Raw genomic sequence first — 12,921 nt, 5'->3', positions numbered from 1 at the left:
TACTAAGAGTCCATGACCATTGAAACATAAGTGTCCTCATATTCCAAACCACCATTATGCCCTAGTGAGTGAGACTGGCTTGGGCACACTGCCAAGCGGGGTATGCCCCGGAGTTGTGATGCCCAGTTAAATTGCTTAGTATGGCTCAGCATATCTAATTTGAGCACTTTGGTGTAAGTGGCACCAAAGACGTGGTGAAAGAGATAGGGACACCCAGTCTCAGTTGCTATGGACCCTTGGCCAGAAGGGTTGGCTTGGGTGCACCGCCAAGTGTGGGGATGCCCCCAGGGTCATGATGAACAACTTAAAGGCCTATTGGCAAATTTGTTAAAGCATCAAGGTTAGATCACTAGATGATCTTATGGCTGAAACAAGGACAAGGTCCTTGTGAGGTTAAGGAATAAGGTTCCTAATTCAAAGTGTTAATTTGAACTATTGATAATGGTGTGGCTTGGTTAAGGTGACCAAATGGGAAGAACGCATAAGGGAAATGAGCTATGTCAATGCAATGGCATAGAGAGTCTATAGGAAGTAGTCTTTATAATAGACCTATGGGAGGGTCATAAAGTTGGGCCATGAATAGAGCCCATAACAGAAAATGCTAAAGAGACATACTAGGGGTGAACACCCTCTAGATTTGGCAAAACAAAGTCTTTGCTATAGAACCAAAAGAATACCTCAAGAATAAAGGTAGCGACCCTATGTTGCTGAGTACAACAATCAAGGATAGGAGTAAAAGACTAGTGGCTAAGAAAAGAGCTATGGGAATCATGGGAAAGAATCTAAATGGCAAAGTTAAGCCAAGAACACTAATGTGTTAGGTGCTAATGGATTGTCGGAAAAGCAATGTTTTTCCAAAGATGGATTCCTGATTGCTCTGATTTGGCAAAAGTGGAAGCTCTAAGGGGGGGAGCGGTAAAGTAGCCAAATGATAGGGCCGGTGGGCAACCCTAGCACAAATTATGATAACTAAAATTTAGTACCAAATGTGGCACAAAATCGAAGAGAGGATGATGGTGCCTTCAAATAGAGAACTTCCTAGGATGGGGAAGTAGAGTTGCACTATATGTGCAATGCAAGGTGTCGGAGGCACCTAGGAAATTGACTATGAGAAGTCAAAATTAAAGGTTCCAAAGTGCAAAGGTTATGTCGGTGGAAACTGAGACTACTCGAGCATGAATAGTAGGATTCAAATAGAGAAGGTGTCTCTAACAAGTTTAGTGAGAACTAAACCAATAAAAGAAGAGAACCATCACAAGCGGTCGAATAAGTCTCTAAGTTAGAGAGACTATGCTCCTTAGAGGATGGGAAAGGCATGGTGAGCCTTTAGTATTAAACCATTGACGAATATTGGCGAGGGGCCAAGGATGGAAACAATAATACAAGTTGGTATTACTTTATAAAATAGTTTATCATTCGATGAGGACATCGAACTTCGTTTATGGGTGGTGGATTTGTAAGACACAAAATCCCTAGGTCCCAAAGTGGAGCCGAAAGGGCGCCATGTGGTAGTGGCCTAAGCGAAAGCCAAACAAGTGTAACATGTTTGGACTAAAAGCTCCGACTTGAAAAAGTCGAGAGTGGGAGTGGAACTCCCAACGAAGTGCTTGAGGAACAAGCACGAAGCGAGCAATGAGTGAGTCTCTAGAAAAGGGACAGGGGAGGACCAAAACATGACACGTGGAAGTGTCCAAGATGGACCCAAGATGGGACCTGAGATGGAGTTTGAGATGGACCCAAGATGGAGTCCAAGATGGACCCGAGATGGAACCCGAGATGGAATCTGAGATGGACCCGAGATGGAGTTTGAGATGGAGTTCGAGATGGAGTCCAAGATAGAATCGGGACCGAGACCGAGACCAAGACCGAGTCTGAGTCTGAGTCCAAGACCGGGCCCGAGACTGAGTCCGAGTTCGAGTTCGAATACTAATACAGGCAATTGGGTGAAAGCCCAAAGCGATCATTCCCAGGGAGGGGCTGCAGGGGGTTCCAAAGTATAGTAGGGAGAGTGTGGGGGTTGGACCCTAGTGGAGCCATTGTGGCTAGGAAAGGCTAGTGTAAGCTCCTGAGTTTGGACTTCCCGGGAGGTCACCCAGCCCAGTACTATTCAAACCCAAGGACGCTTAACCCCAAATATCCCAAGACCCTTAACCAATTGGAAAAGGGGGTGCACTCTTGTTCATGGGCCCTTTCCCTCTATATTTGAACCCCTATGGATCGTCTCTCGAATCGTTCCCTTTGGTTGCTTACAATCCACCACACTTCCCTGCAAGTTCACGCCCTCGTGAACAAAAGCTGAGAGCCGCAGCTCTCCCGAGAGCCCCGCTCTCTTGACACCCTACCCCTCGGGTCGAGCCCAGCGGGAGCAAACTGGACCAGCCAGATGTCAATTAACATGTGGTGTGATTCCCTTAGCCAACCAACAGAGTCGGACCCGAGACCTTTCTGATACCAAATGTAAGCTCCTGAGTTTGGACTTCCCGGGAGGTCACCCAACCCAGTACTATTCAAACCCAAGGACGCTTAACCCTAAATATCCCAAGACCCTTAACCAATTGGAAAAGGGGGTGCACTCTTGTTCATGGGCCCTTTCCCTCTATATTTGAACCCCTATGGATCGTCTCTCGAATCGTTCCCTTTGGTTGCTTACAGCTAGTTTGGCCATTAGCCCAGGAAGGCTATACCTAGATGTTGGGTGATGAGTTAACCATTGGGAAGTCCAAGACTAGAGTGAATACGGACTGACAAGCGGGGTAGCTTGGTGAAGTGTTCAAGAGTTGGCTCTAGCTCCCCCAGGAGATTGAATGGTCGCTGCTTCCAGTCCAAGTATGGGTGGCACTACATACTTGAATACCTAGTGTGGCTCAACGGGACCTCGCTCTATACCCATGGCTAGAGCACCCAAAGGCAGAAGGCGGGGAGAGTACCCACGAAGCTTGCGTAGGGCCACGGTGTTCTGAAATGTTATCCTAAAGGCCCAAACTATGGAAAGAAAGAGAAATAATCCTTTGGTATAGTGACCAAGGATACAGTCGTGTGGCAAGGAAGTCCTAGAGGACTATGGGACTTAGTGGTCAGGCCTGTGAGCCTTGATCCAGTGGCAGTGTTGGTGAACACGGCCATGGACAGAAAGGGACTTGGTAAGGACGTGAAAAGGGATATTGGAGAAGCTATTCCCCATGTCTGCAGGCATACTAAGGGTGCTAAGGAGTGGATTTGGGATGACCACTCTTGGATGGATAGCCCAATCTTGGAGAGACAGGATTGTGATGCGGGTGGTGTTAGACCACCGGTGTGACCAAGATGAGGGGGCATGGCCTTAGCGTAATGGGTTTATATGTTAGTGGTACCTTGGGGTGTCGGTCATGGGATTGAACACGTGGAGCACTTAGACCAAGTGCAAAGGTTGAGTGGCGTGGATGCCATTCTTGGGGCTAACAAGTCCCCAAGTCCAGAATAGAACTTAAGGAGGTTGTGAGTGAGACTCCTCCGAGTGGTCGGAGGTGTGGTTAGGTGACTAAAGTAAAATGGAAAATTTAGTCGCCTACAAGAACTCCCTAGGTGATGAACAACATCAAAATCATATATCTGAAGCTTCAAAGACCATTGAGCAGTACAACCAACTAGATTCTTCCACTTCAATAATGAAGTAACAGCAGTATGATCACCTTCAAGTAACATCTGAGAACCATGTAGATATGCATGAAGTTTCTCGAAACCCCAAACTGCTACTAAACACTCCTCCATTGTGGAGTAGTTCATCCCCGCTGGTTGTAACATACGGCTTATATATGCAATGGGATGGTGTTGACTAAGCACATTCGAGCTCTCTTGCATTAACACACCTCCAAAACCAATGTTAGAAGCATCCACGCGCAAAATAAAAGGTCGAGTGCAGTCAGGATATGCCAAAACCGGAGGGGTCGTCAATAGCTCTTTGAGATCCACAAACACCCGCTCACAATCCGGAGACCAAATGAAAGATGACGTTGATGACTTCAGCAACGCTCGCAACAGTGCAGTGCAATCAAAAAGATGATCCATAAAACGACTGAGATACTGCACCTTGCCCAAGAAGCACTGCACATCATTCACACACTTCGGAGTAGGGAACTTTAAAACAGCCACAAATTTGTTAGGATCAACTTGCAAACCTTCACGAAAAATACGGTACCCAAGATAAGTTGTGTCCTTGGACCCAAACACTCACTTTAACCGCTTCAGCTTTAAATCAATGTCGTGTAGCCAATCCAACACTTTACAAACATCACGAACATGCTCCTCCCACGTCCCCTCTGAGTGGATCAAGACATCATCAATGAAGTTAGCAGTCACCTCTGGCATATTGCAAAGAACCTCATCCATCATCTGCTGAAAAGTTGTTGGAGCATTATTCAAACCAAACAACATCACTAAGAACTCGTACAGACCAAATGGTGTACAAAAAGTAGTTTTAGGAATATCTTCTTTGGCCATTGGTACTTGCCAGTACCCAAAAGGAAGATCTAGCTTGGTGAACCAATGACTTCACCCCAAACGATCCAAGAGATTAGCAGTGTGAGGAAGAGGGTACATATTAGGGATCGTCACTTCGTTTAATGGACGATAGTCAATGCAGAAACGAATACTCCTATTAGGCTTCGTCACAAGATGAGGTTCATATGCCCAAGGACTCTACAACTTCCGAATAACACCCTTCTCTAACATCTCCTTGACGTTTGCATGTAAAATCTTAATCTCCTTGGGTGACCGACGACGAACAGGAACCTTGATTGGACAAGCATCCCCGGTTGGAATTGGATGATGTGTGGCAATCTTGGCCCTAGACGATAGGTCAAATTCAAAGAGATCAGAATACTCTTTCATGAGCCAATCAACCGCTACAACACAAAGATTGTTGAAGGGATCGGAAAAGGGAAGAGCAGAACAAGACAGAAACATAGGAGGAAATAGTTGGGAAACAAAAGTAATGGAAGCAGAGGTACAAATAAAGGGATGAAGAGGTACGAAAGTGAGAGGAATGGATAAAACATAAGGAAGTATGAAACAAGGGGGAGAAGCCTCAAAGTCACACTTAGCATGATTGTGCTGCAAATAATCCATACCAAGAATGAAGTCAAAAGCTTGACTCGGAAACACCCGCAATGATTGCAACGCAAGCTCGAGATCGCCCACACACACAACCAGGTCCGCCTCATCCCGTACACATGCATTTGTACGGCTGTTGCCATAAAAAATGAAAATTGGTTCCACTGCATGATGCAAGCGTAGACGGCAATGTGTAGTAACAGGTCGAGCAATAGAAGATAAACTTGAACCTGTATCAACCAACACAAAGAGAATAATAGGAGACCTCTTGTTATAAAAACGAGCTTGGAAAGTAAATACTGAATGAACTAGTGCCGAGTGAACCCCTTGATGATATTCCCGAAAGAAAGATGGAGGGGTCACTGACTTATTCACGCAAGGTCCCTCCATTACTCGCATGACTCCTCGTTTCTCGGATGCATCTCGGTGTCCAAACCATCTACTGCAATAGCACCAACGAGACGTTGCTGACGCCAAAGTCTCCACCCAAGAAATGAAGGTCACCAATCCGGAAAACAAGTGTTGAAATCACTAATACTAAATTCTAGATATTTATGTATATTTCTTTTTTTTAAATGAAAGTGCAAGTAAAGATTCATAAATTCTAAACACTATACTATGACAAACCACTCAAAAATGTATTCTAGAAAAGAACTAAATTTTTCTTTTATATATAACAAGTTTAGAACATTTTAAAATACCTCAACTCAAAGGAAGTCTCATGGGTACTCCCCTCACCTTTTACCATTGGGGTGTCAATGGTTATTTTTTCCCTTTCAAACAGTTATATAATCTTGAAAAAAATTCTTATTTCAAATTTAATAATTTTTAAATTTTGACAAAACTAACATTTAAAAGATAGTATGAATTTTAAGAAAGTGATAAAATTACTTTTTCTGTAAATAAATTTTATTTTATTTTATACTTTAATCAACCTCTGTGAGGGCCAAGTGTACGGCTATGATGCCATATATTAATATTAGCATAGTGGGATTTTGATAACCGTTGGATTGGTTTCAATCCGAACCACTCGCTCCTATATATAAACTAGGGTTTTTGGGCTAATTGATATATACATTTTTAATATTCCCTTTCCATATTCCAAGCACTCACATTGGTGGAGGTGAGGGGCACCTTTGATAGTCCATGAGGAGTGCTTGGATTTGGCTAGCTTTTTGTTATTTCTCTCCTTTTGCTCTTTCTTTTTTATTCATCTTCATGGTGTAAGCTCCTGAATTTGGACTTCCCGGAAGGTCACCCATCCTAGTATTATTTAAACTCAATGACACTTAACCCCAAATATCCCAAGACCCTTAATTGATTGTAAAAAGGGGTGCACTCTTGTTTATGGGCCCTTTCCCTCTATATTTGAACCCCATGGATTGTCTCTTGAGTCATTCACTTTGATTGCTTACATATGGCAGATCAGCAATCTCCTCCTTTGACTCTAGAGCAGCAGTTGGTACAATTGCTTGATGCTATGCGCTTGCAATTGAACAACCAAACTCAATTGATGGCGGCGTTCATGGCATGTGGTACAACTCTTCCTACTCTTGGTGCCAATCCTCGCGTTCAGCTGGAGTTCTTTCGTGGGAATCCTAGGGATGATATGTACCATTGGTTTGATCACTTCACAGTGATTGCCACATATTATTCTTGGGATGATGCTCGACATTTGAGTTTCCCACGTGTCTCCAAGGGACAGCGTTGCAGTGGTACAATGGTTTGAGCACAGCCACTCGTGGGGATTAGAGTGTTCTCCCAGACGTCTTCAAATGCGCTTTCGGACATACTGACGACTGTGATGATGCCTTCCAACAATTGCATCATCTTCGCCAAGGGCCATCTGAGTCGGTGATGCAATTTGGCATTTGTTTCCGAAGTCTTTTGCTTCGAGTGGAGCCAAATATGTTGGAGCGGATCAAACTAGGAATGTTGTGGCCAACACTTCGTCAAGATCTTATTGGATTTGTGCATGCACTTGCTCCCGCCACCCTTGACGATGCTCTTCGTTTGGCACAACGTTATGAGATGTCACCTCTTCCACTTCTTGTTGCACATCCTTCAGCTCCACTTCCTATGGGTGATGGTCCTGTTCCAATGGAGGTTGATGCTACTGCTGCTCGAGTCCAAGGACAAGGGTGACGACGAGGTCATGGTTGTGATGTTCACTGTTGGGCGTGTGATGAAGTTGGTCATACTTATTGGTGTTGTCAATGCAATCTTTATAGGGTAGTAAGTTAAGGGATACGAGCTTCAATAATCATCCCATGGCACAGTATAACCAAACTATATAAAAGAAAAAAAGGATAGTGAGGATAGTGATTACAAATTAGAGATAAACATAATAATAAAGTATGCAAAAAATTGAGTGAAAAATAATGTTGTCTACTTGTTTTAGAAAATTGTAATTCTGTGACTTTCAAAAAATACTTTATATATTTTTTGGCTTCTGATTGTAGTGCACCTAAATTTGGAGCCGAACTCCAAGCCCATTGCACTATGAAACGAGGGTCCAATACAATCCCACGAGCACCAGTTCCTTGTGAGGGTGTTTAGCAAACACGGTAAGCTATCATATAGTGCGGGTGTTTGGCAAACACGGTAAGCTATCATATAACGATATTGAGGGATTAGACTCAATATCGAGGGGGTTCCCAACACTAGTAAGTGCAAGTCAACGAATGAGTTTCTCTAACCAAGTCAAGTGTTGCAAATGTGACTTCGGGTATCAAAAGTTACCTATCGGCCAATCTTTACAGACACTCTTTCCTTACTGCCACGACGGCAAAAGGTCAGTATTGTTGGACTTGATATTATTCTCCGCCTAAGCTAGTTGAGAAACTAGTCTTCGTGTGTGTACTTGACCAGATGAGCATAAGGACGGAATTCCTAAGTGCTATTAATCAAGCATACTTAACCTAGTTAGAGAAACTCATTCGTTAACTTGCACTTGCTAATGTTGGGAACCCCTGTGATATTGAGATTGGTCCCTCAATATTTGCTAGATGATAGCTTACCGTGTCTGCCAAACACTTTCGCTATCATGCCCTTTGTGTTAGTCTCCCAAATGCTATTTATAGGAAGTGTCTAGATTTGTTCATTTAGCATATCTACACAATGTAGAGATTGTCTTAAACACAATGGTGTTCGTCCCGTGTCCAAATTCACAATCTAGGGATATTCCATATTTAGTAAGTTTCAAGTTTGTCCCAAAGACTAACTCCTAATACTAAGGGAGGCTTGGGGTGAAAGCCCAAAGCGTGTGTTCCTTAGGGGGGGGGGGGGGATTCCAAATGTATAGTAGGGATAGTGGGTAGGTCGGGCATGGCTGACTAATTTAAGGCATAGTTTAACTCCTGCTTGCATGTTTATCCTTGTTCTATATCCGAAGCCTAAATTCCATTCCATGTTAACTGGTGGAGTATCCATATCCTTGCATTAGGCCACCGGTATGCTGAAATAGCGCCAAACTTCGTTTGGCTCCATTTTGTATGTTGGTCCTAGCATTGGGATGCTAGTTATTCTATAACTGTTCTAAGTTGCTCCAAGCTCCTGTCCCTTCGCTCCTTGGGCTGTATGCTCGGGAGTTGCTCCGAGGTTCAGTTCCGTCACTCCTTGGCTCCATGCTTGGGAGTTTGGCACCGTTCCTTCGTTCAGTGGCCTAAGGCCTTGAACCTCAGGTTCCACACCACTGTCCTATGGACACGTGGCATATGGAGGGTTTACTGAACCTTGGGTTCCACACCACTATCCTATGGACATGTGGCATGTGATATGTGGCATATGACACATGGCATATGAAGGGTTTAGATTCCGCTTCACAATGTTATCCAATAGTAAATCACCATAGGATAAAGGGTAAAAACCATGTGTGTTACATCAAGTATGCTTGACAAATAGTATATAGGAATTCCGTCCTTATGCTCATTTAATCAAGTGCACATGTAATGACCAATTTCTCAACTAGCTTGGGTGGAGATCATAAAAAGAATTAACAGTACTGACCTCCTGCCATCGTGGTAGTAAGGAAAGAGTGTCCATAAGGACTGATCAACAAGTATCTTTTGATACCTGAAATCACATTCGCGACACTGATAAAAACAATTGTAATGATTAGTATGATAGTATATATATTCTTGCAACATATTACAAAATCACACACCCAAAAGACTACCATAAAATATTTTTTAAGATGGTAAAGATAAAAGTAGAAACATACAAGTACTATGGGTAGTATTGCAAAAAAAACACTTGCAAGTATATGAAATGAAAAGTGAAATAAAAAATGTTTTTCTATTAATTATATAAAGTATAATAAGCTTATATTATTGATAAACATTGATAATCTTAGTATATTTAGTTAGCTCTAAAAACCTTCTATAATTTAGCAATAATAAGGCTTGTTTGGTATATATAAATGTCCACTTTAGAATCTTTAAGGTGTTGATAGAGATGTAGTATATATGCTTAGAAAAAGCATATACTTTCTTATATTCCTCACGCTTAGTAAAGTCTAAATATATGCAAGAAAGAAAGTCTTGAATAACAATTATGTACTCTCCACTTTTTTTGACTATATACTCTTTTACAAACACAATGATGTACTTTGTGAAAAGAATATCACACTCAAGTATTTAAGCCAAGCTTATTTTACCCTACTTTTACTTAGAAATTGCACCAATAAATTTCAATGCTTTACCTTTTCTTGTTAGCCTCTTGTGCATCTTTGTGAGAAAAATTTCGATTCTGTGACTCTCCTCTCGAAATTAAAACAAGATTTCTCAAGGTTTTCAATCTCATCCAAAGTGAGTGCAATCTCATTAGCAACCGGCAATTCTTTAGGTATTGCATCAGGTTTAGTCACTATAGTGTCCTTGAACTACTTCATATGGTTGGCATCGGTGCTACAACAATACATCCAACACCAACTTTAAAATCTTACTTGCTTTCATTCCCATAGAAATATAGGGTTGGAATAGAAACAAATTTGTCACCATAGATTTAGGCATAACATTTGCCCCATACATCTTATATTAGATTTTACTAACACTTGGCAGATTGCCCATTGCCTTGGTTCCATGTTACAATAAACAATTTCAATTTGTTGTAATATTTTTTCTTCATCAACCATTTGAAATGGATCAATCCGAGGGTGATGTCTTGAAGTAAAGTGGTACTTAACATCAAGCTTGTGAGAGCTTTTCACTCTAATATCCATACCAACATCTTCACTAGTAAAGGAAAAACAATCTTTTGAGAAAATAATCTTTATATCACTAATAAAAGCCCAAGGAGTGTATTCCATAAATGTGCTGCTGACCACTTCCTCAATTACAATTGCCACTATTCAACCAAATGGAGTCAATTTTCTTTCCATCTTATCATGTAACATTTTAACAGAAGGCTTTGTTCTTATATATTTCCTTCCTCAAATGCTAACATCTTTTAAGATTGCTCTATAGCACATATAAAATTTTATAGACACGCTTTGTATAGATTTATCTTCCTTTTCCTTACCTCAAAGGAATGCTAGCTTTAATGCTTACTTTTGGAGAGATTCACAGTTGGGGTGTATATAATGGTTGATCAATGGAAAAGGCAATATTAAAAGGCAATAAAATGAGAGAAAAAAAAAGAAAAGAAACCAACGTAAAAAGAGTGATGTCCTTACTGGAACATCTTAACTTCCCACCATCCTAACCATGAGTCAAGTTGAGGTAGGCAACTTGTGTCTACATGGCTATTTTATACCACCATATTCAGATTTTATTTGATTTTCTTTCACTCTTCTTTAGAGGATGTAACTTGCCATTATTTGCATAACTCCTTAAACACTGATTAAAACTTTGGCTTAATAAGATGGCAATACTAATTTAGACTCTAAGCCCAATGAAACTCACAAGTCCTCTTATAACCTTCCAAAGGCTAAGCATTCCCAAAAATTGCTTGGATACAAGTCTAGCATGCACTAGCCCTATCAACCATAAAAGTATGAAAGTTTGTAGGCTTACTAGTCTACTTTAAATAATATTGGAGATAGACTTCTAAAATATTTTCTGGGCTGTCTGATCTTGTACTTTAAACTTTGCTATCGCAATTGTCAAGTTATAACATAGTCTATAAAAACAAAAATATTAATTCGTTTACGCCCCCCCTTTGCCATCTCCCAGCAATCCGCCTCTATCCTTCGCTAAAACTGAGGAAAAGGCTCCGATACCAAATTGTAAACCACAAATTTTTCCTTTTCAATTTGCCAGCTTACCTCGTCTATTCGTCCAACACTGCCTTGGCTTTTGCTAAGTTCCCTCGCCAAGGTTCCCGCCTATGGTACCAGCTCCTACTTGGTTTCAGCTACTCACTGCACGAGCAACGAAGTGTCAGCCATCCCTCCCCGGGTTAGACTAGACTAAAGGTTCGGCTACACTCCCCACAAGCATAAGCAGCCAAGCACACCAAACTTCCAGGTTCTTAACATCCCTTGGTACCACAAGACTTGATCATGGGACCCTCTAAATCCCAAGTCTTGGGTGCAACACTTGCTTCGGGACGCTGGGGCGAAACACCGTGGCCTAACGGCTCGGTATGGGTACCTCTACCCCCCCACTTCCATCCCAAAGGAAGGCCCAAGCCCCTGGGAAGGGCGACGACCAATGAGCCACATGGTACTCAAGTGGGGCACCACTCCATATGAGCCGGGAGCACCACAGTCGGTTTCCCTTTTGGGAGTGGGAGCTGCTCTTGAGCACTTCCTTGGATGGCCCCTCCGGCACCAACCAAGTCCCTGCTCACTCCCACCCAAGGCCCCTCGGTCCCAGTCCCAACCTCAAGTCAGTTTGGAAGCCCCACTGGAGAGTTCCCTCAAAACTGGTTCCTGGACCTCACTATCCCTACTATACTTTTGGAACCCCCTGCAGCCCCCCCCCCCCCTGGGAGACACACGCTTTGGGCTTTCACCCCTTGACCCGTATTAGTATTTGGACTCAATCTCTGGCTCAATCTCGGACTCGGTCTCGGACTCGATCTCGGATTCGGTCTCGGACTCGATCTCGGACTCGATCTCGGACCCGATCTCGGACTCGACCTCGGACTCGGTCTCAGACCCGATTTCGGATCTCGGACTCCGTCTCGAACTCGGTCTCGAACTCTATCTCCGAGTCGGCCTCGGACTCGATTCCGGACTTTATCTCGAACTCAGTCTCAGAGTTGGTCTTGGACTCGATCTTCGACTTGGTCCCATCCGATGAACTCTTTGTCATTTTGGTCATGCTTTCGGGGGTCCTTTGGCCTACAACACCTCGGCAAGTTGGTTCCTTACAACTCCACCACCCATAGAAGAAGTTTGATGCCCACATTGAACGTCTCTTTTTTATCCTACGACTTGTTGACCATGTCTCCGAAGGCATCCCCCCCACTTAGCGGTGTGCCTAAGTCAGCCTCCCCGCCCAAGAGCCCATGACAACGGAATATAGGTGTCCCTATACTCCTCACCTCACCACGCCCTAGTATGGGGTCGGGACTTGAACCCAACCTTGCTTTACTAGGGGGTTGGGACTCGAACCCAACCTCCGTAGAATACGTCTACAGATTCGACATCCCCGCAGGGAGTCGGGTGTAGTCCCCTACGCCTGGTCGACCTAGTTAACCCATGCTAATTAGCTTACCTTTGGCGCGCTTTCGGGTCCCAACATATGCCATTGCTCAACTTCACCAATTGATACTTTTAATTGAACTTTGCATAAGTACATAGAGTTCTGCCTTGCAGAAATTCCTCCACTAGATCTCGCGCATTCGCTAGGTTCTCCTCCGGTTCCCATGTTGCTTCGCAGTGTG

The sequence above is a fragment of the Selaginella moellendorffii genome, unplaced genomic scaffold, assembly GCF_000143415.4.
Source record: "Selaginella moellendorffii unplaced genomic scaffold, v1.0 SELMOscaffold_29, whole genome shotgun sequence".
NCBI lineage: Eukaryota > Viridiplantae > Streptophyta > Lycopodiopsida > Selaginellales > Selaginellaceae > Selaginella > Selaginella moellendorffii.
This window is presented reverse-complemented; position numbering follows the sequence as displayed.